This window comes from Halichoerus grypus, chromosome 5 (genome assembly GCF_964656455.1).
Source record: "Halichoerus grypus chromosome 5, mHalGry1.hap1.1, whole genome shotgun sequence".
In the NCBI taxonomy this organism is placed as follows: domain Eukaryota; kingdom Metazoa; phylum Chordata; class Mammalia; order Carnivora; family Phocidae; genus Halichoerus; species Halichoerus grypus.
The window spans coordinates 126,352,822-126,376,888 of NC_135716.1; the positions used below are offsets into that span (position 1 = coordinate 126,352,822).

At 38.5% G+C, this 24,067-nt stretch overlaps 1 protein-coding gene across 2 annotated transcripts in view; it reads left to right on the forward strand.

The window, feature by feature from the left end:
- The window catches only part of SLC44A5 (solute carrier family 44 member 5), a 350,669-nt gene that overhangs the window by 135,583 nt on the left and 191,019 nt on the right, over nt 1-24,067 (forward strand). The gene's annotated exons all lie outside the window — the stretch shown is intronic.

The window sequence follows — 24,067 nt, forward strand, 5'->3', positions numbered from 1 at the left end:
GTTTTTTAAGGAAGATTGGACATTGAGAAAGTAGCTTTGACTGGAAGTGAGTTTTAGAATGAAAAAAGAGAAGATGTGGAAAAACATACATTTCATTGCATCTTGCACTTGGAAATCATAGAGATGTAGGTACTAGGATATATGAGAGGATTTGCAGGACACAAGTAGCTTACTAACTATGCATTGATATGGTTTATGCAGAGAGGAAAACAATCCAGGGTTTCTAGACTCATAGGAAACATGGTAAGGTAGGTACTTCTCTGCATTGGGCCCAGTTTATGTCCAATCCTCAGTTTTCAGAGAAGAGAATGAGGTTAACTGGATGGAAGATCTAAAAATCTAGCAGCTGCTTAGGTGAGTAACTGATATGTTACCTTGGCATTCCAACAGAATTATAAAAAGCACAGAGACTTGTTCTCCTTGACTTGGAAATTCTATGACTAATTTTCTTGCACTTTTAGAGACAATGCAGTCAGTACTTGTGGAGTGCTCTGGCAAAAAGGCCCCATTATAGTTGAAAATGAGATGATGAACATAATGATAGCAGCTAACATTTATTGCATGCCTGCTGTATGCTAGGCACAGGGCTAAGCACTTGGCATTCACTGTCTTATTTAATTCTAACAGTAACTCCTATTATCATTTTACAGAGAATAAACCTAAGGCACAAAGATGTTAGGTAAAATTGCCTAGATTCTAATAGCTAGTAACTGGTGGATCCAGTAATGAAGCACATAAGTGAGTTAGTAGGTAAAAGAAATCAACCTAAGCCTGCCTGTACTAAAGGAAGGATACAGGGCTCTCTGATGTAACCCATTGAGAGCAATGAGACCCGAGGTCAGGAAGGGATTTACTCTCCACCTTTCTTGTCCTCATTTCTTCTCCTTCCTATGTGTCTGCTTTGTTGCCTCTTTCTCTTCAACCATCTTGGCTCCTTGCCTTAGAACTGACAAAGTAGCTGCAGGATATAATGGTTAAAGTCTTGAAATGGGGAGTCAGACATGAACTTTGCAATAACTTACCAAGTGGCCTTAAGCAGGTCACTGAGGCTGTATTTACAGTGGTCCTCGTAGTTGGCTGGGTCTGTCTTAATATAAAGTGAGCATGGATCTTAGATAATTATTTCCATAACTAAATAGTTTCCATGCTTTTCTCCCATATACGTAATTCTTTTCTGAATTACATACCAGAAAGACCTTCCAAGTTTATCTCCAAAATAACTCTTATGCTGCCCTGATTCTTCCTGGAAATGGATTGGATAAACACATTCACTTGAGTGTGTAAAGATTTGGTGATTTATGCATTTTTTAAAAATTTTATTTTATTATGTTATGTCAATCACCATACATTACATTATTAGTTTTTGATGTAGTGTTCCATGATTCATTGTTTGTGTATAACACCCAGTGTTCCATTCAATACGTGCCCTCTTTAATACCCATCACCAGGCTAACCCATCCTCCCACCTCCTCTCCTCTAGAACCCTCAGTTTGTTTCTCAGAGTCCCTAGTCTCATGGTTTGTCTCCCCCTCTGATTCCCCCCCTTCATTTTTCCCTTCCTACTATCTTCTTTTTTTTTTTTAACATATAATGTATGATTTGTTTCAGAGGTACAGGTCTGTGATTCAACAGTCTTACACAATTCACAGCGCTCACCATAGCCCATGCCCTCCCCAATGTCTATCACCCAGCCACCCCATCCCTCTCACCCCCCACCACTCCAGCAACTCTCAGTTTGTTTCCTGAGATTCGGAATTCCTCATATCAGTGAGATCATATGATACATGTCTTTCTCTGATTGACTTATTTTGCTTAGTGATTTATGCGTTTCTTACCCCAGGGTTTTATGCTTATTTTAAGGGACAACTTGAAAGTGTTTCCCAAAATATCTCCAGGATGAAATTTCAGACCCCAAAGGAAAGGCTGAGACAAGACAAATATTTGGGGACAACATTGAGCTAGGCAGCATTCCTAACTTATTCTTTACTGGTAATACACCACTCCAGGTGTATTCCTAAGGATGTCACTCACTGGAATAGAGAATAATATTTAACTGAAATATCCAGATAATTGCCTTTCTTTCTGCATTACTCAGGGGACTCAAAGTTATGCTATATAACAAACACTCCCCAAAAGGCCAGTGTCTTAAAACAACAAAGGTTTATTTTGTGCTCCTGTAAACATATCCATCTCAGGGCAGCAGGGCGGTTGTGTTCATGTTAATTACTCTAGTTCCCTAGTCTCCACCATGTCAGACATTCCTAGTTGCTATGCCAGAGGGAAAAGAGTGCTCGAGAGAATCTCATGCTGCCATTTAAACACTCTAATTTATTCTATTTGTTCATTGGCCAGAGATAGAAACATGGCTCCACCCAAGCATAGGAAGGCAGGCAATGCCATGTTTAAGGAAAGAGAATTTTACTTGATGAATAGCATAAATGAATGTCATGCATTCTAATAGTTTTCCTTGTATAGGCACAATTCCAGAATATAATAAAAGCATACATTTCAATGGTGTTTACTGCATCATTTTGTGTTTCATCATTTTGTGATGTATCTGTTTTCATCATTTTGTGAGTATCATATCTCATTTAATCCTCACAACAACTCTTTGTTATTCCCATTTTAAAGAAGAGAAAACTCATAAGGGATTTAATAGTAATTTGCCCAAGTCCCACTGCAGTCTGGGATTTGACTCCAGGCAGGAGAGTCCATGCTCTTAACCACAAAGCCATGTCCTATATCTGGATTATTCATAAATTATGTGGTTTCCCTGAGACATGCCTAATTAATGACACATTTTTTAGGGAAATTCTGAGTTTATAGGCATATCAGAGGTGTAAAATCTAACTATTGCTAGTATTTTGGAAGTCTACAAAAATAGAAGTAGCCCATAAAAAAAAAAAAATAGAAATAGCTCAATCCCGAGAGCATTTATTATAGGAGACATTTTGCGATTCTGGTATACTTTGAAATTTCAGTGCGTGACTGGTATCCTGATGGCAGGCTCTAATTTAAACTGATTTGTTTAGGAGAAATAAATGATAGGTTATTTATAGAGATCAACATGCAATCTGACTTTAAAACATGTTTGCCTAAAAATTAATGTAGGTAGCATGTAGGGCTGTTAACTTTTAATGATGAGAAATAATGAGGGTGCAAACATAGCTGAGAGAATCTGGCTGTGTTGTAGAAGGTCCCCAACAACTTGGCAAGCCTGGTGCATCAGTCAAGGGCAAGGGGTGACAAGCAGCAGGACCTGACACCCTGGTTGACTTAAGCGGGAAGTAGATTTATTGAAAGCAGTCTGTGTAGCTGACAGAGCTGCTGGGAATCCTGAAGAACCAACCCCAGAAAAGAGATAGAATGAAGTGGAGCTGGGCTCCCAGAAACATTGCCAGTATCGTGAGCACCAGTCCTATGAGGGCATGAACACTAGATGCTGTAGTTTGTCCTATTGGCAGAGATGCCATGGCTACACCTGGAAACCATGCATTGCTGCTGCCTTCAACACCACCAGGATGGAGTCTCCCCGATCCCTGCTTTTCTGTGTCATCAGCTCCACATTCATACTCTCAAGTGGCTTTAACTGTTGGGCCAGGCTTAGGTCAGGTGCCATAGTCTAGTTGCTAGAGAGACTGGGAAAGTGAATCTCCTTTTCAGTTTTATTTTATTTTATTTTATTTTATTTTATTTTATTTTATTTTAAAGATTTTATTTATTTATTTGAGAGAGAGAGAGTGAGAGAGAGCATGAGAGGGGACAGGGTCAGAGGGAGAAGCAGACTCCCCACTGAGAGGGGAGCCTGATGTAGGACTCAATCCTGGTACTCCGGGATCAAGACCTGAGCCGAAGGCAGTCGCTTAACCAACTGAGCCACCCAGGCACCCCTCCTTTTCAGTTTTATAATGGGCAGTAAACTCTTCCTTATATGTGGGGCCTTCTCTAAACCTAGGATGGGAGTTCAGATGTTGAGTAGCCAGTAAGAAAAAAAAAAAGACAAATGTTCACTATAACTGGTTGGGTCTGACTTTCTGCAATATCATTTTGTATGATTAATCAGGAAAATGTATCCTTGTTCTCTTGTCTATTTTGTCATTTTCTTTCATAGAGACTTGCCTCCAAAAGACTTTTAATTTGCTCATTTATTTATGGAGTTAAAAATAATTATTGATTTCCTATAACATGGGAAGCCTTATTCTAGGCACTGGGAGAATTAAAAAAACAACAACAAAAAAAAGACATAGACCCTGCACCTCCATTGCTCAGATTGAGTCAGAGAGGGGTGAGGAGGTGGTATGTAAATTCAGAGGATGGAGAGACAGTTCATAGAGACAGACAAGGAAAGGCTTCGAGGAATACGGGCATCTGAACTGAAAAGTACACATACAGAGATGGGAGGACAGACATTTCACATGGGGGAAAGATGAGAAAAGAGATAGCGTAGTTGTATTGCGGGAACAAGTTGTTTGATGATGGCCGTAGAGATAAAGCCGGAAAGATAAATCAGGCCTAGATTATGGACATGTTTGAATAATTCACTGGGAAGCTTGAGTTTTAGTTCACAGGTACTAGAGAACTATTAAGGGTTTTTGAACAGAGCGAGTGATAGAAATCTGGCTGAGATTTAGGAAAATCAATCTAGCAATAATATATAGTATGAATAGACAGAAAAGAAACCAGAGGCAGAAAGATTACTTAAGAAATCATATAATCCAGGACAAAGATATTAAGGTCCTAAAAGAAGTTGGTAGAATTGAGAATAGCGAAGGAACTGTATGTGAGAAACATTCCATATATTGTAGCTAAGAAAGGGATTTTTTTGGTATGTGGTCACCATAATGAGAAAGAGGTTCCATAGCCAGTCCTTAGAGAGAGAGAGAGAGAGAGGTTGAGAGATTGGTGAACTAGACCAGTCCTTTCCTCAACACCACATTTTTGGACCTTGCTCTCCTGGCCTAGCTCTAAAAATCTAATCTTTTTCATTAGTTCTTCTGGCTTAAGATTAGGACTTTTTTTTTTTTTTTTCCAAAATAGGTAGTAACAAATGCTACTATTTTTGACTGCCTATTATACACCAAGCATTTTTCATGCCTCATTTCCAGTCTTTACCATAACCTTGCCAGGCAAGCATTGGATCACTTTCAGTATGAAGAAATTGGGGATTAGAGAAGTAATGGGCAGAACTAGCATTCAAACTCGTCTTTTCACCAATAGCCTGTTTTTTTCCCACTCTTTATGATGCCTTTCAATGAAATTTAACCCAACAAAATGTAAGTAAAAGAAAAAGTTAAATAAATATGTAAGAAAAAAATTTAAGAAGAAGGAAAGCAAAATCACAAATCCACACATGGGTGACTTTTGGAGTCAGATTTTTCCACCCTAAATTCATTACATCCTACTTCAGTTTAGCTTGACTGCTAAAGCTTATTGGAAAGAACCTACCTAGTTTCTGTCCTCCTCAGTGTAGCCCTATTTAGAACATCTGAATCTCACAATCCTTTATTGTTCATCTTCGAGCATTTCTTTTTTCTGCGGAGGTGTACTCAGGAGGAAGTTAAGTGTCTTGGCATCCCTGGCCAATAAAACCAGTCAAATCTCTCAGACACCTTCATTTCTTAAGAACAGTCAAGGGCCATTTCTTAGAGACTAATAAAATCAAATAGAGGTGAAAGCATGGGGAAACTCACTGAAGGAAACAGAAAACTGCAGGAAGGTTTGGCTGGGTCTGAGAGTGTTGGCAACGAGACCTGTCCTAGGGTAGACTTGTCCTGGTATTTTCTATCCAAGCTACTGCTAATGTTCTGCAAGTGTTGGTAGAACCATGAGGTCTAAGGCGGACAAGGGCAAATAGCATGGCATGTCCAAATAATTCAGAATCTGGCACTGTGATTACTGGGCGAATCCATGCAGGGGCTGCTGCGACCCATGGTCTTCACTCTCCAGGAGAAAGATGAGGACAAACTTTGTAGATCTGAAGCAAGTTTCTTAATTACATTGGCCTATCTCTTTGACAGCGTCTGGGTTCCTGAGAAGATAATGATCTGTACAGCCACTGTCTCTTCCACTAGGCCCCGCCCCTTGATTGCTGACAGTATTCCTTCAAAATGTAATGCTTCTGCAAGTTCACAGACTCCAGGTCTCTATAGTTTTATTGACTATCTGCCACTCTCCCACAATTAGTTTTGCCCTTTCTCTCTGATTGTAATTGTTCCAGTTTACGAAGTTCTTTATTATCCACAAGTCTTTTATTATTCAATCAATCAACCACCAAATGCTTAATGATCTCCGGAACCCGTGCCAAATGCTTCCCTGTGGGCAGCCGCAGGGAGATGCGAGCCCAGGGTGGACGGCAGGTGCACAAGGCTGTCTCCTTTTTGCTTTCACCTTCCACATTGGAGAATACACTGGGTTAGGTTACTAGCTTGTCTCAATTTTCGGACAAATTCTGTTGAAAGCGCTACAAGATAATAAAGATAAAAGTTTTAACAACCTGGAAAGGAAGCTGAAAGTGATACATATATATATATATATATATTAAAAACAAACAAACAAACTCAATGGAACAATGCTATTGTTTTTATTTTTTATTTGTATTTATTTATTTTTAAATATTTTATTTATTTATTTGAGAGAGAGAGACAGAGATAGTGACAGAGATAGCGAGAGAGAGCATGAGCAGGGAGCCCACGGGGGGCTCAATCCCAGGACCCTGGGATCATGACCTGAGCCAAAGGCAGACACTTAACGGACTGAGCCACCCAGGCACCCCAATGCTATTGTTTTTAATGTTTCCTACCATGAAATGGTTCCTGTTGTTCTAGAAATGTATTTACTATTTCTTGCGTTGCTTATACCTTTTAAATGAATTGTTCATAAATGTTTTTGTTATCTGCTGAGTTGAGGATATAATTGGCTCACTAAATTCTTCATTTTGCATCTTCTTCATAAGAAAAAAAACTAGGGGTGCCTGTGTGGCTCAGTCGTTAAGCATCTGCCTTCAGCTCAGGTCATGATCCCAGGGTCCTGGGATTGAGTCCCGCATCGGGCTCCCTGCTCAGTGGGAAGCCTGCTTCTCCCTCTCCCGCTCCCCCTGCTTGTGTTCCCTCTTTTGCTGTCTATCTGTCAAATAAATAAATAAAATCTAAAAAAAACCTATATTGAGATACAGTAACTTAAAATCACATTCCCTGCAATTGATGCAGAGAATGTATTATTTGAAATAAAACAAAAAAGCAACTTTCTTGACATCTTAATATTTCATCTCTTCTTAGATGTTTAAACCAAAAGCAAACCCCACAAAATAAGAAGCTTTTTCTCTACTAACTTATTATTTTCACTATCAATAAAACTCAGACTCTTGTTATTACTAAGGGCTTGCTATTAAAAAGTATGATAATGGGGATGCCTGGGTGGCTCAGGCAATTAAGCATTGGACTCTTGATTTCGGCTCAGGTCACGATCTCAGGGTTGTGAGATTGAGCCCTGTGTGGGGCTCTATGCTCAGTGTGGAGCCTGCTTAAAATTTTCTCTCTCTGTCCCTCCCCCTTGAGTGTGCATGCTCTTTCTCTCTCTCTAAAAAAAAACCTATGATAATGTATCAAATATTTAAAACTACCTTAGGGAAAACCTTCAGAAACATGGAGAGGGGCCTCTTTGTTAATCTTTTGATGTAGAGGTGTAGACTGAGAGTTTCTGGTTCTATACAATCAGTATTATATAATAATCTTTAGAAACAAAGCAAGGCTCTGCACAGCAGACTGCAAAATAAATTATCCAGACCTTTAAGCGAGGAGGAGTTTAAAAAAAAAAATCCTTCTGTATTCTGGGAGATGGTCTTAAAGATTTGGAATGCCTGATTATTTCCAGAAGTGGAAAGAAAGTGACACATAGCAAAGCCAAGTTCGAATTCTCCAGAGACGTATGGGCTTCCAGCAAAGCAACACCTTTTCTAACCACTTGATGGTGTCTTTGCTGCTTCTACCCTGAGCAACAAACCATAGGAAACTAATGGTCTTTTAAATGGAAAACAGCAGTTCATTAGGATTGGTTAATAGGTTCTTGGCAAAATTTCAACTTAATGGGTATACAAGTATGTCTGTGTGTGCTCAGCAAGACCAGTCCCAAGCTTTCTAATGGTGTCATTCAGCACTGTAAATTTACTTTGATGGCTAGTAAACAGATAAGTCTATCCTGGGAGCAGGGAGTATGGAGCCAGGACCAATATTCTAAAGGGGGCAGAACAAATAGAACCAGGCGCATATTAACACAGCAAACATTGAACTTTTATGCTTCTTCATTCTTTAATTGAATGTCAGTAATGTAGCAAAACATGATGCAAAAAGCTTTATTTCTTAAAATTCCTAACTCACAGACTCTCATTAGGAATTTAAGATTAGAAGTAAATTATTAAAAATACACATTTTAAGGGAAATAACCAAGGGTCAAGCAATTGTTCAAAGATATTAGCTTTCTTGCTCAATGTTAGATCAATGTTTCTGTTGGCTCCAGCTGAGTTGGTAGAAGATTCATATAACAAGCAGACAACTATCTAATTTAATTCTACTAGCTGAAGGAAACTGCAGTAAGAGCTGTTCATGTTTCATTGTTTGCTGAGGAAGTTTGACCTTACTAAGCAGATCGTAAGCATGGTTTTATGGTGTATATATGAAATTGCTATGTGCATGAGAAACGGCTGTCGGTGTTCATCCCTTAGAGAGTACTGTAGCTTTCTGCTCACTTTCACACAGTCAGAATAATACAGCCCACCCTGGAGAATGCTTTTTTTCCAATCCTTACAAAAGATGCATTTGAGAATCAGGTTTTAGTGTCAATGAATGGAAGTAGCTTGAGCTTTGAGAATTTTTGGAGCAGAGAAAATGGAAGGAAGGTTTTCCTTTTTTTTTTTTTTTAACACATAAAGGTAGCAGGAATGGAAGAGGGCTGGTTTCTGTTTAGTCTGGGTCTAGAGTAGAAAGCAGCTATGGGTAGTAGAAAGAACACTAGACCTAAAGTCCAAATGTAGGCCCAAGTTTCAGTCTGGCCATTTGATCATCTTGCTTCATGGAGAGATTCACATAACCCTTGCTAGCAAATGGAACTCCCTCACACTCAAGGCATTATACAACTGTCAAGTATTCTAATAGCATCTTAACATATAAAACTTGTCCCACACTTGAAATTTCTATTTCCAGCTTTACTATTTCTGTTAGTGACATTGATATTTCTTCCAGCCAAAGCATCTCTAATCACTACTGTTGTGTGTGGTATCAGTTAGTTGGGGATACTGATTATTTGCCTAAACTAAAGTTTCTTTTCTAAGTTTCTGTCTTTACAAATATTTTGAGGTGAAATAAAGCTAGTTTGTCATAAGGCAGCTGTTTTCATTTGTTTGTTGCACAGCTAATCACTAAAGGCCTACTAAGTGCAAGACAGTGCCGTGTGTTCTGGGCAGCTGGATAAGGACAAGAATAAGACTCTCTCCTGGCCCTCACTGAGCTGGCAGCTTAGTAAAGGGTTCAGCTGTGTTCCTAACTAACCCTGACACATGAAGCATAGCTCTTGGAAGATCTTTTGGGTCCCTCTAACTTGGAAGCATTGGCTCCTAGCAGTATTTACTCCAGAGAAGGCACTTACTTTTTCTCACATGCTGTCCAAACTTTACATCACATCACTCTGGTAAAAAGCCCAGTCTCTCATTCCTCTCTCTCTCTCTCTCTCTCTCACACACACACACACGATTCTCTTTCACCAAATATTTCTTGAGTTTAGTAATTGTACTGAAACCTGAGGAGGTGCTACATGTGACCACATTGTATGATCACATCTTTCTCCTCTAATCCCTTTCCTTGTCACCCAGATGGCAAGCAGTTCCATGATAGTCCTTGATCCGTGCTCCACAACTCAAATGGCTCACCAGAGTACTTTTCCCCAAAGAAATGGCAGTGTTTTTCTGAAGAGGGTTTCTGGCGAATAAAATTTTCAACTTCTTATCCCACAAGATTTTATGAGTTATAGACAGAGTTTGCATAACAAAAGCTTCTTTTCAGCTACATGTTTCCCTTTCTCCTATTATGTTTTGATCCCCCTTAGCAATGCAGTAATGAACTAATGACATATATAAAATGAATAACTGGTAATTGGCCCTTCAAGAGCTATATGCAAAATGGTGGTCTTAATGAAAGAAGAGGAAAGCCTTCCTAAATTTCTCAGATCACCAGGGCACCACTGAATACAATTCTGAAACAATGTCTCCATGCAGTCAGCAAAATGAGGCCCCGCACACCGCAGCGCAGTGGGTCATTGGCAATCCCTTCCTGTTGAAAGAAAAATGAGAAGAATAAATTGTCTGTCATCCATTAATTTTTTGCACATACACACAAAATCTTTAGCCAATCCGTATCCTTCTTCACAGAGAATAAGAAGCAGTTCTGTTACTTCCTCCTCAAGTTTGCAGTCCTTGGGCCAAATAGAGTATCTCAAAAATGGTGGCCATGTTAAGCACTTGTAAGGTTACAAGTCCTAGATAGGTTGTACATATCACATTCTCTCTATGCTAATTAAAATGATATAGAATGATTTTGTAATACGTAGGTATATTTTTATACTAATAGCATATGCTTACCATTTAAACTATTTCATGATAAATAACTGTTGTGTTTTATAAGGACAATATTTGAAGTGGAACATATTTTATTTGAAAATAGTCCTGTGAGTAAAATAAAACAATTGCCCCTCTGAAACAGTAAAATTATATTAAATTCCAAAAAGATAATTTCTTAGAAGCCTAAATGCTTGCTATTTTCATTTTTGTGAAATGCATGAATTTACTCTATAGCCGTTATCAAGTATGGCTCATAACATGCAAGTCAGGGAAAAAACTTCTGAGGGCGTTGTATTGTGAAACCAATACTGCAACTATGGGCTATAAACTCTTTTTCGCTTGACAAAAAATGATAGACGAAAGCAAAGCATGAGGAATTTTAGCATCAGATATGCTTGCATTTTGTAGAATCCTTTACAAACCAGTCTATAAAGCTCTCAAGATATGGTTATTATTAGCAAAACAATATTAATTTATTAACAAAAAAGTATTTTCCTTGATTGAGTGAAGAAAACTATACACACCACAATAATCTGAAGACCTAGGGTCTACTCAATGCACTCAAAGCCTAAGAAATTGAGGAACCCATTTTGAAAAAATAGTCACACCCGGGATTTGTGTTTCTTTGGACAGCAGGTAGTTGAGCCTTGTGCTTTTTTATTTATCTAAATTGACAGTCTCTGTCTTTTAATTGAAGTGTTTAGACAATTTACTTTTACTCTAATTATCAATTGGGTTGGGTTTTAACGCAACATCTTGCTATTCATTTTTATTTGTTCCATCTGTTCTGTGTTCCTTTTTCCCTCTTTGCTTTCCTTCTTTTGATTATTTCACATTATTCTGTTTTATCTCCACCCATGATTTAATAGCTGTCCTTCTTTGTTTTATTTTTTAGTGGTTGCAGTAGGGTTTAGAGTACACATCTTTAACTTACAACAGTGTACCTTTAAATAATATTATGCCACTCTCTGTACAGTGTAAGAATCTTACAACTGTATGTTTCCATCACTCTCCTCCTGTCCTTGGTCTGATTAATGTTGCTCATTTAAATTCCTAATGTGTTATAAACCCCACAATACACTGCTATTATTTTGCCATAAACAGTCTATTACCAATTAAAAAGATTCAAAAATTGAGAAAAATGATTTTATGTTTACCTATATATTTACCATTTCTGCTGTTCTTCATTCCTTTAAGTAGATTCAACTTTTTACCTGGTATCATTTTCCTTCTGCCTAAAGAACTTCCTTTAACATAACATACAGATCTTTTGGCAGTGAATTCTCTCACATTTTGCTGGTTTGAAAAAAGTCGTTATTTCATCTCCATGTTTGTAAGATTTTTTTCCTTCATGCCAACAGTACTTTTTTTTTCCTTTAGTACTTTGAGGATGTCATTCATTTTCTTAGATCTCTGATAAAAAGTCTACTGTCATTCATTCTTTTTTCTTCCGTACATATCTTGTCTTTCTCTGGCTGCTTTTAAGATTTTATTTTCTATTTTGCACTTTTTTGTCAATTTGAATGTGATGTTCTCTGGTGTGGTTTTCTTCATGTTTATTCTGCTTGTGGTTTATTGAGATTCTGGGCTCTGTGGGTTTATAGTCTTCATTAAATTTGGAAAAATCTCATCCATTATTTCTTCAAATATTTTTCTGCCCCTCTCCCTCTTTCTGGAATTCTAATTACATAAGTATCAGACCACTTGATATTGTGATATTCTTGATATTCTGCCTACAAATTTTAGGCGTCTCTGCCTTTTCAAACTCTGATCTTTTGGGAAATCACTGAACTCTGGCCCGGTTTCCTTCTCTGAGCTGCAGCCTGGACATGATTCTAGGTAATAATGGGGGGCAACTGGAAGATTCACCTGGTTTGTTCCCTTCCCTCAGAGATCCCAGGCCCATGCTCTGAGAACTATTGTTTTATTTTTCATCTTTCTATTGTTCTAGTTATTTATGGTGGGAATGCAATATCCATAGCATTTAATCCTTCAAGGTCAGAAGCAAAATTTCCCCTGCTTTATTTTTAATCAATTCATAAGTTTTAAAAAATAATCAATCATTTCAAAATATAAATATGAATCTCCTGGAAAAGTTAATTGCATTTAGGATAAAATCCTGAATCCTTTTCCTGGCTTAAAGGCTCTGTGTAATCTGGCCCCTTCTTTTCTTTGTGGGTGTACCCTCTACTCTTCTTTCCTCTACTCAAACCCTCCAGGGATACTAGTTAAATCTTTTTATTCCTCAGATCGACCATGCATGCTCTTGCCTCTGCTTGGCATGCTTCCCTTAATCATTTCTTGGGTACCTCTTACTCATCTTTTGTACATAGGCTTCAATGCCACATATTCAGAGTGATTCTTTCCCTGATCCTTCATCACCCATGTGTGCAAAAAAAAAAAATTAGGATTCACTGTTACAGTGTATCATAGCACCCTGTAGTTTTCCTCCACAGTGCTGAACATAATTTGTAGTTATATTTTTATTTGAGTGCTTATATTTAATTGTCATCTGCCTGGTAGACTATAAGCTCCAAGAGGACAGGGTCTATGGCTATTTTGTATGTCCTTGTATTTTAGGGTCTGGAACATAGTAGATACTCAACAAGTGTTTGTTGATGGATGGTTGTGCAAGCTGAGTAATAGTGAGTTCTACACTTTGGGGGGCATGGGATAAAGAATAGGGATCATTATTAGGAAAACATACGATTCCAAGAAGATACATAAATGTCACAGCTCCTCTACTTTACTGTATTCTTAGTGCCACAAGAAGATGGGTGTGAGGGGTAAAAGCAAAGGGAAATGCCACTTTGTGGTATTTTTTGTTCTTTTTGTGCTTATGACTGTTGTTGCTATAATCCTATGGTTTTAAAAGTATAGCACAGATGATCTGCTATGAACGTTCTAATTCATTTTCTCACTTCTAAATAATGACTATTTCTTTTGGTTATTATGAGACATTCTAATTATAGAAACTTTGGAAAATAAAAGTTTTCCTGGTATCTCTTAGTCTCCTTTTTGGGTTCATCGCCCTCTGACCATGTTTTCCATCTGGGTTTAAGATTAGCCTTGGCTTTCTTCTGTCCTCTTGAGATTCTTTCCTTAGTGCTTCTTCCCCTTGCCCACAGCTTCTCTGTCAAATGTACATTTTTAATTCTGATGTTTCCTTTGAGCTGCAGCCTCATGTATCCAATGCCAACATAATACCTCTACTTAGCGATCTAACGTAAGTCCAGAAACAAATTCATCATCAGTCTTCCAAACCCATCCCATGTCTATCATGTCCTCTCCCAGTGTCTGGTACAACCATCTGCCTAGTTGTCTAATCCAAAAACATAGGTATCATCTTTCCCCCTCCTCATAACTCTGGCCAAGTTCTATCACTTTTACAATCAAATATCTTTTGTGTCAGTCTATGTCTCTCCATTTCCACTGGCATTTTCTTGATTGAGCTGCAGTCATGTTTCATCTAGAATACTGCTCCACTCCCCTGACTGGTCTTGCATCATTCTTATTTCCCTCCCTTCTTTTCTCCACACTGCAGCCAGACTAATCTTTGAAAAATACACATTATTCCACTGCCTAGGACTCTTCAGTGGCTTCCCACAGATGTCAGAGTAAAGATAAAAATTCTAGCCTACCCCACATAAAGCCTCCCACCTATTATTTTGGCCTTCTCTTTCTCTTTTGCTTTTTTTCTTCTTTCTAATTACGCTAGATATTCACCAGGTCCTCTAATGTGCATGCTCTTTTCTTCCTCATAGGCTTCATAGGTGCTGTTCCCTCTGCCTGGAACACTCATTCTCCTAAACTATGGCCCATTTAACTCCTGCCTGTCTTTCAACACCTAACTAAGCTTTTTTTTTGACTCTCAAAGCAAAGTCAGGTTTTCTTGTTTTATGCTTTTATAGCACCTCATACCTCTTTTTTATGGCACCTTGACACAATTGTAACTTGATAATTAACTGTAAATTAGATGGTTATGTCCTTCACTTACTAGAGTGTGAGCTTCATGAGAGCCAAGCCTGTGTCTATCTTATTCCTTGTTAGCTCCGGTGCCTAGCACAGTTTTGAATAAAGTAGGTACTCAGTAAATATTTTTGGATTGAGAAATCCTTTGAAAGGATTGCTGTTGTAGTCCTGCCTTCACAGAGAGGAAAAGGCAATCTAAAACAAAAAGCCCAAGCTTTTGTTTTGTTTTGTTTCAAACCTGATCTTGACCAGGTCATTTGTCAATATGAATCTGATTTAGAAAGGAGAGTAGTGGGGATCAAGGACAATTAAGAAAGCATGGGCATTTTTAGCACAGGATGTTTTTGATAACTCAAGTTTCAGTTAAAAGACCGGAGGGTGAGGGGGTAATGAATCAAGATCTAGTCCCAGCAGAAAAGAACCTGATGGAAAAAAGGTGAAAGAATCAGGGTTCCCTTCTGATTATACAGCTTCATTATCCATATTCAAAATGGACAGCATGAGAAATTGAGCACAAAGAAGACACTAAGACAACAGATAAAGAAAAGTAAGACTGGCCACATAAGGTAGGAAGCTAAGGAAAGTATAGCTTCCAGCTCCTATAGGGTACGTGGGACTCTGTTTATCCCTAGCTATATGTTTTCTGTTGTCTGGTTTTTGTTTTTTTTTAGCATGGGGAATAGGGTATTCTCAGAATCAACCTGCCACCTTGCTAGTGGAAAAGGGATTCCTAAAAAATGTACCCCCAGACTTGTATCACATTAACCCAGAGACCTGGCTAAAGTAAAATTTGTAATTTGTGGGTAGCACATTTTATTGTGGCCTATTCTGTGAGGGTTAGGACAGGCAGAAACTACCCCAGATACCCATGCTCAGCATGGTAAATGTTTACAGTAGGGAGAAAGGAAGTCGTAGGACCTGAAAATTTTATTATCCAGTTGATCAATAAATATCTGTTAAGCACCTCATATGTATCCCTGGTACTAGTGATTCCATGGTGATCTAGACAGACATTAAATAAATATGTAAGATCTCAGATAACAGAAAAATTGATGTCAAATTTTATAAATATCATAATAGTCTAAGTGCACACATTTATTTTACTTATAACAAGATATCAACAAAAGCTGCCTTGCGCTGGATCTGTGGTCTGCTCATGACTTATGGATGTGCATAGTAACTTGTAAGAGAGAAAGAAGAAGACAGAATAACAGATTCTAAAGTATATATGTTCGTGGATATGACAGTTATTGGAATTGTTAATATGTATGTTGATACCAGAGGAGAAAATTTGGAAAAATCCTTTCCTTCTTATGGTTTGGCTGATGGAGACCTTTATTGCAGTGATAGGAATAGATTTCACTCTAAAAGCCAACTTTGATTTAGTGGAGTGTACCTGCCTGGAGTACTGTGTTGAGAAGGATTCTGAGGCATGTCTACGCTTTAGGTATAGAGCACTGTGGTTGAAATATTTGAAATGGGCTCAGGATGTAGTTATGGAAGCAGTCATGTTACAAGTTGGTTCTCCTTATTCTATGTGGTAACAGAATTCATCCACCCTTCCCTCCAACTAACTGAAATGGATTCTTTTATTTATTCATTCAGTATTTGTTGAATATTAGATGTGCCTGGCACTGTGCTATGCATAGGAGATACAAAGATAAAAGGACATAATCTTTGCACTTAAAGAACTCACAGTCAAGTAAGATAAAACTACAATGTTATTGCATAAAAAAATGGCATGTCTCTACGTTTGAACAGTATTGTGAAATGCTACATTTTCTTTCTATTTTTTTCCCTCATCAAATCCTAGTGAATAAAATCTGCTCACTTTAATTAAATACTGAAGGTAGGCTGAAAACTGTCATTCTTAACTCATTTGGAGTTTGAGATGAAAGATCTTGCAAAATTCACAAATCATAGTGAATTGTCATGCAACAGAGAGTATTTCCATCTAAGGATATGAGCTACACTGAACTAACAATTGTATTTGGCACACATTCTAAACCCCATGGCAACAACGACAATGAAATATAGCATTGTGGTGTGACAGCTGTTTAGAATAAAGATGGAAAAATATTCCCAAAAAGTCCTATTAAGAGTATATCTGTGCATATATCTGTATTTCTTTGTCTTTATTTTTCTCCTTCCTCTCTCCTCCCTACCCCCCACTGATCATACCAGAGTTTTCTTGTTTCTCATTGAGGATCATGGTTCTCTTCCCTCTGTGTGTGGTGATTGGATTCTGTTATGGGTCAATGACTATCAAAGAAAGAACCCCTCACAGTCTCCTTTTGTGACTGTTTAATCTTTTCCTATATTCAGTACATCACATCCTTGGTAGCTTATGCTTATTCAACTTGTGCTCTTTTTCTTCTTTGCAGTATCTGGACTGAAGTATGGCTCTTGTTTTTACTTCTGACCTTTACAAGGGGAAACATCATTGGATATTCTCTAAAGGCAGATGAGTCTATGTGAAGTGATCTTTAGACCAACCTTCAGATGGCTCTTGAAGGTTGGGAATTGACTAGTGTTTTGGTATCAGACAAATTTGCCTAACCTACTTCATGGGACAAATTGAACTCTGACTGCCTCATTGCTCTTGAGACCCGCCCCCCTCCTTCTAAAATATGCTTAAGGTAATGGAATGGAATGGGTTGGTTTGTTGAATGCCATTTCTTTATCTAATCAGCTTTCTAGTCTTATGGACCTGGATACAATTCTGGCATTGACTATGCTGACATTCAAACATGGGTTACACCATTATGCCAGTAGACCAATTTGAATCCCCAAAGCTGCTAACTTCCAGACTCTATTTCAAACATCTAATTTCCCCATATCTTATAATGGTGAGACTCTTATATATTGTCACTGCCTCAAGAGATATAGTAAAATTCTCATCCTTACTGGAGCATAAACTATTCAAAGGCAGAGGCAGGGTCTTGCTATTTCTTTGTGGCCCTAGTGCTACACTATTAGAACAGGGCAGGTGCTCAAGAAATTTTGGTTGAATGAATAAAAACAATACAAAAGTATTTTATTTTAAAATAGTACATAAATATTACAAGCACCATTTCTACAACCTCCATCTCCCAAAACACAGTGCAAAAATTTGTATAATCATTGGTGTCAATTTTCCACAAACTTGAGATTTTCAAACTTGTGTTTCTTTTTTTTTTTTTAAGATTTTATTTATTTATTTATTTGAGAGAGAAAGAGAGAGCACAAGCGGGAGGAGGGGCAGAGGGAGAGGAGAGAGGGAATCTCAAGCAGACTCTGCTCTGACCACGGAGCTCAATGCAGGGCTCAATCTCACGACCCCGAGATCATGACCTGAGCTGAAATCAAGAGTCTAACACTTAAATGACTGAGCCACCCAGGCACCCCTCAAATTTGTGTTTCTATATGCAGCTTTTAGATTCTGTCTTCTACTTAATTTTTACCTTTCCTTTTCTCACTTGCCCCACCACACATCACTATGACATATTACAGAGGCTGATATGGAAAGAGATTGCACCTTTCCTCATTCAAAGGATAGTGCTGATCTGGAAAAAGGAGATGAATTCTAGAGGCAAGGATATATTTAGGATGAAATTGCTTGTGGACCTTCTTTATTCAATGAACTTGGTCATTTTTTGGGCACAGAGGGACTGGCTTTAAAAAAAATCACAAATACAAAGAGACAATAGTATATGTTGGGAAATGTGACATGACTTATAAATAGGTGTAGCAGGTAATTGCATGAAGAATTCAGAAATGGCACAATTATTGTCAAACCTATTCTTTACTTCCCTTTGTCTGCCATACATCATTTGGATGCCACAACTTCTGCAAGGAATTTATGCTTTACGTTTCTTTTCTTTGGGTCTTTCAAAATGTAGTTAATACAAATATGGATAAAGTATTCAGTTTTATTCTAAAATATGTAGCACATCACACTAATTTACACTATAGCATTCAAGACATCTGTTAAGAGAGAATTTAAAAGTAGGACAGATTATATCTGAATATCTGGAAGAAGGATGAGTTAATTGAGGAGAAGATCAGAGGGAGGAACAGGTGAAAAAAAGTGAGTTCAAGAATCCTGGAAAATATATGTATGTATGCAGAGGAGGATGTCCATGTATGTATATGTATGTATGCAGAGGAGGATGTCCATCATAGTGGCAAAAGCCCCTATACAATCAAGTGGGTAAACATTGAAACAGCCTTGGCCGAAATTGTCTAGGTTGTGATTCTTAAAAGAGTGTGGAGAGACTCCGGCCATATGTAAATATCAGTGATCATCTACTGAAATATTGTGGTTTTGGAAGGAATACCATTGGGTGCATTTTGAGGTGCATAAATTTTCTCCATAGTTCAGATTATTTCAAGATATAACAATGATTTAGAAAATAATTTCTTCTTCATTAATCACAGCTTACCACCTATTTTATTTTCATGTGCCAGCATCTTTTGGAGCTCCCATTTCTATAAGGAAGGGTATTAACATTCACGGACTGTTATGTGACAGACACTGTAGTGAACATTTCAGGTCATGTCATTTATTTCTCATAACAGCGCCGTGATGACACTCTGTCCCATTTTACAGATGAGGAGACAGACACAGCAAATGTGACGCAGGCCACAGAGGGACTGAGGGTCTCTCTGACCAAGCTGTGGCCAAGCAGAAAGCAGAACTTGCTCTCATTGGTCTGAAATGTATTTTTTTCAGGCTATGAGTTTTCAAGCCTTCTACATTCCATTAAAACATACACCATTTCTAATTACTGAAAGTGTTCAACTTCCTCTTCTCTGTAATCTTCTGTTGCTTTTGATTTCATAGACCTCAGCCATTTTACCACCCCACCCCCCCAGCCTGCATGGCTTCAGCACAACCTGTCCTGCCAAGGCTGCCCCTGTGAGGGGGTGCCTGGGACCCCCCGGTCCTGCACCTTCTTGAGCACCATCATTTTTTGTGAAAGAGGCTGGACCACATTTTCTGGCCCTTTCTCTCTTGACTTTCCCTGGGCCTTCCCTCACTCTACTACAGTTTCTTTAAATTGTGGCTGCTAGAACTTCAAAAAAGATTACTCATGAATAGAATAATGATTTTTATTTTGTTTTTAGTACTTGACCATGATACCCAGAATATTGTTACCTTTTTAGACTCAACTGCAGTTCTTCTTTCGGAGAACATAAAAGGCTCCAGATGATACTCAGTGGCTTCAGGTCCATCTCAGACCTCAAGCATTATTTCTACAAGGGCATCTAAGTGGGGCACAATCTGGACCTTTTATATGGCAGTCAGGTATATCCATTTGCCTTCCTTCCTGCTTCTCTAGCTCTACGTCACATCACTCAGCCTCTCACCCAGTGTCTTCCAGCCATGCTGGCTTTGATTCTGCTCCTCAGAGTAGCCAAGCTCCTTCCTGTCATAGGGTCTTTGCCCAGGCTGTATCCTTTGCCAAGACTGCCGACCATCATGCCAACTCTTACTCATCCTTTAAATTTTTGTTTTCTTGCCCTCATCCTTCCTTCATCGCACCTATCCTATCACATTTGGAAGTAAATAGCTATTGGTGTGCTTATTTGCTTAAAGTCTCTCATCCTGATGTATTACCAACAACTCCATGAGGGCAGGGATTCCTTTGGTCACCTATGTAGTCTCAGTGCCTAGCATTGTATTTGATAGCAAACAAGAGGTCAATAAATCCTTGCTAAACGAATGACTAAATTAAGGACGAGAAGAAATAATGACCCTGTGGACATGGTTGTGCATACAACCCTGGTTCCAGCTCTCCCCTTCAGCAAGACTGGCTCTTTCTCAGATGCTGCAGGCTTTGTATCACATCTGTCTTGGGTTTGCAGACTGCCAGGTCTCTATAGCAGGGATTAGTGAAGCAGGACAGAGGGAGAAATGATGTCAGCTAGAGTGGCTGACTCTACATGGCCAGCCACCTAGTTCCTTGCAGTATACTGAGTATGACAAGTTCAGGTGCAGTTTGAGTAGGCAATAGCACCAGAGGTTGGTAGGCAGGACATAGCAGTGAACGTTCTGGCCACCAGAAGGTGTTGGAAATTCAGATAAATGGCAGCATTGTGACTCTGAGCATTTTTTATATTCAGACCTATCCAAGTCAAAGAGTTGGAGTACTGAGAACAGGATCCAGTCTTTAGGGCTGGCAGGAGTTAAGGCCGGACCTCAGGGCCAAAGCCAGCCAGGTGAGCTCAGGAAAAGAAATGCAGCCTTGGGCTAAGAATCTAAGGCAGAAGCCCAGGTTTTCCATTTGATGGGCCCAACAGTGGGTAAGCACAAGGAGCTAGCAGAAATGCTAAGGCTGCACGAATGCTGGGACTCACTCCTAGTACTTGAAACCCAGGGGGTGGACAGAAGTTAAGGTCATACTGAAAAATGACAGCCTTTGGGTTTTATTCCTGATTACCTACTGACTAGATGTGTATTATGAGTATTAAAAAACTGGCTCTGTGGAAGGGACCATGCACTTCCATTTTAATACCTAATTCTTTTTTAAATTAAAATATTTTTATTACTATAAAAGCAGCTTTATGTACATTGTAGAAAGTTAGAAAATATATCAAAGTAAAATTAAACTAAATAAAGTACCACAGATACAATCACCCATATATACAACCTTTCTCATATTTCCTTCCAGATCTGTAATATTTTTTATAAGAATTTGCTTTACATGTTGTTTGCTACCTGCTTTATTTTGGCAAACAGTTTCCACTTTTCCAGTTCAACAAATGTTAATTTTATCTAATATTTATTCTATATTCAGATTTCCCCAGTTGTGTCCCATAGATGTCTTTATAGCATTTTGTCCAAATCAGGATCTAATCCAGGGCCAAACCTCGTATCTGGTGGTTATGTCCCTTAAGTCTCTAATCTTCTAATTACCAAGATCCCTTTTCCTTCTAATACTGACATGTCCTGCCAGTTGTCCTGCAAAATATCTCACTTTCTGGATTTGTTTGGTTCCTTCCCAGGGGTATCACTTATATTGTTTCTTTATTTCCTATATTTCCTATAAAGTGTAGGTTAGGTTTTAAATCTAAAAGATTGGTGGATTCCTGTTAAATATTTTTGGACCAGAATACATTCTAGGTATGCTGTAATGATCTCCATTGCCTCACATCAAGAGAAACATAATATCTGGTTGACTCACTGTTGGTGATGCTGAGCTTGAATGTAGGACTAGGGTCCTGGTTCTTCTTATTTTCTTCTTCTTCTTCTTCTTCTTCTTCTTCTTCTTCTTCTTCTTCTTCTTCTTCTTCTTCTTTCTTCTTCTTCTTCTTCTTCTTCTTCTTCTTCTTCTTCTTCTTCTTCTTCTTCTTCTTCTTCTTTCTTCTTCTTCTTCCGTCTTCTTCTTCTTCTTCTCCTTCTCCTTTTAAAAATTTATTTATTTATTTGAGAGAGAGAGAGTCGGGGAGGGGTAAAGGAAGAGGGAGAGGGAGAATCCCCAGCAGACTCCCCGCTGAGCACGGAGCCCAATGCAGGGTGCTATCCTATGACCCTAAGATCATGACCTGAGACGAAATCAAGAGGTGGACCTTTATCCAACTGAGCCACCCAGGCACACCTGGTTCTTTTTAATAAGATTCCAGACTGACACAGCAAGAACATGACTCTCACCAATTTCTAACCTGGCTTCACTCACTGCTACTCCCTCCTCCATCCCTAACTCCAACCAATCTTTATCCCCTTACGTACCTTTCAAGCAAGAAAGACTAAAGGGAATAAAGGTGGTAAAAGGCACAGCAATCAGACTGTAGTCCAGTAGTTCCCATCTTCAACTATATATAGATGTTACAGCACTAGACATAAGTAGGCAGCATGCATATCCAGGAGCTCATCTCATTTGAGATTCCAGTCTTCCCAGCTATTACCAGGGTCAAAATAATTTGGCTTTGGTGTTTGTATACACCATATGGCAGTCTGCATGATATATGAATGTTCTCACAACTTTCTCACAGCTTTTGAAAAAAACATAAGGTTACATAGAAAGCTGGCTCAACCATCTTATGAATTGATCACACCAAAAGAGAAAAAGAGAGAGAGAGAACTTGGATCTTTTAACTCATTGCAAATTCTAGGAAGAAGGAGTCAAAATTATATTGTATGATAGCCAGTCTGGGTAATGGGAGACCAGCACCTAGCTCCTGCTTTGTTTGTTTGCTTTGTTTTTTTTTTAACACTAAGACTATGCAAACTTGGTACTTTCAACACTCTAATTTTCCATATTCCTTATCTGTAAAATGAGAATAATTACACCTATGGTGTATAGTTGCTGAGGATTTAACTATGTCTGTAAAGCATCTATAGTACAGTGAGTAGCCAGTTCCCTTCTTCATCTGCTGGGGCTGAGATTACTGCTCTGCTTCCTGCCCTACCCAGCACCGATTCCAATGGGCCTGAGCCTACAGATGGAGTTCATTAGTATATAAAACTGGAGGAGTTGGGGAAGATCAGAGTAGGGAGCTTGAGGCAGAGGCTAAGCCCTTATCGTATGAGCTCGCATTTGATTAGAACTGTACACTCTTGGGCCGTTTACAAAAACCACTGTGATGTGATTTTTAAAATATAGCTACAGACCTCAAATTTGTTGTTTTTTATTATTTTTGGCATATGAAAGGCAAGTCTAGTTACTTAGGGCCCAGGAACAGGAATGAAGCAGTTGATAATTGGGTTTTAACATTTAATTTTCTCTCTCAAGTACCCAGCCTTGAACATACATGATTTTAAGTCTAATAAAACCAGTGAGAGATGGCCATTCTTACCACATTTGGGAGGCTTTATTTGGCTTTTCAAATGTTGACTCTGAAACCTATATGCTCCTGAGGCAAAAGCTGGGAAATGAGATAATGCTTATCATTCTAAGGAATCTGGTCCAGAATTTCTATTTTAAAGGGGATGTGGTAGGGGATGAGGGGAGTGTCCTAAAAACTTTATGAATAATCTTTATTTTTGTGATATATTTGCTAGTATCAGAGGCTGGAAATTGTACTGGTTATGAGTGGACATGGGAGCTACATAAATCTAAGTTTGAATTTCAGATCCATTGCTTACTAGCAGGGTGGTGACTCTAAGCAAAGATTAGACCCTAAGGTTCACATTGCCTCTGGGAACCTCAGCTTTTCATTTTTAGAGGAGAATTGATTATTATGACTACAGCAAGGGATGCTGTGAATATTAAAAGGAATATGTAAATGAAACATGGCACCTAGTGCACAGTAAGTGTTCAAAATTGGTTGCTATTTTAATTATCATTATCTTTCCCAAGTGAACACAGTTTACAAATGCTCACTTTCCCTAGAGTCTTTATCCCAATTCTGACTCTCCATGATTTACTATTGTTAGATTGATGAGAAGCATTGATGCTTAGACCAAGTGTTGTAATTTCTGCCCATTGGCTCTATAGTGAGAATTCTTTTTTAATGGCTTGACAAGCGTGATAAAGTACCAGAGAATGGAGTGTTCATAGAAAGTAT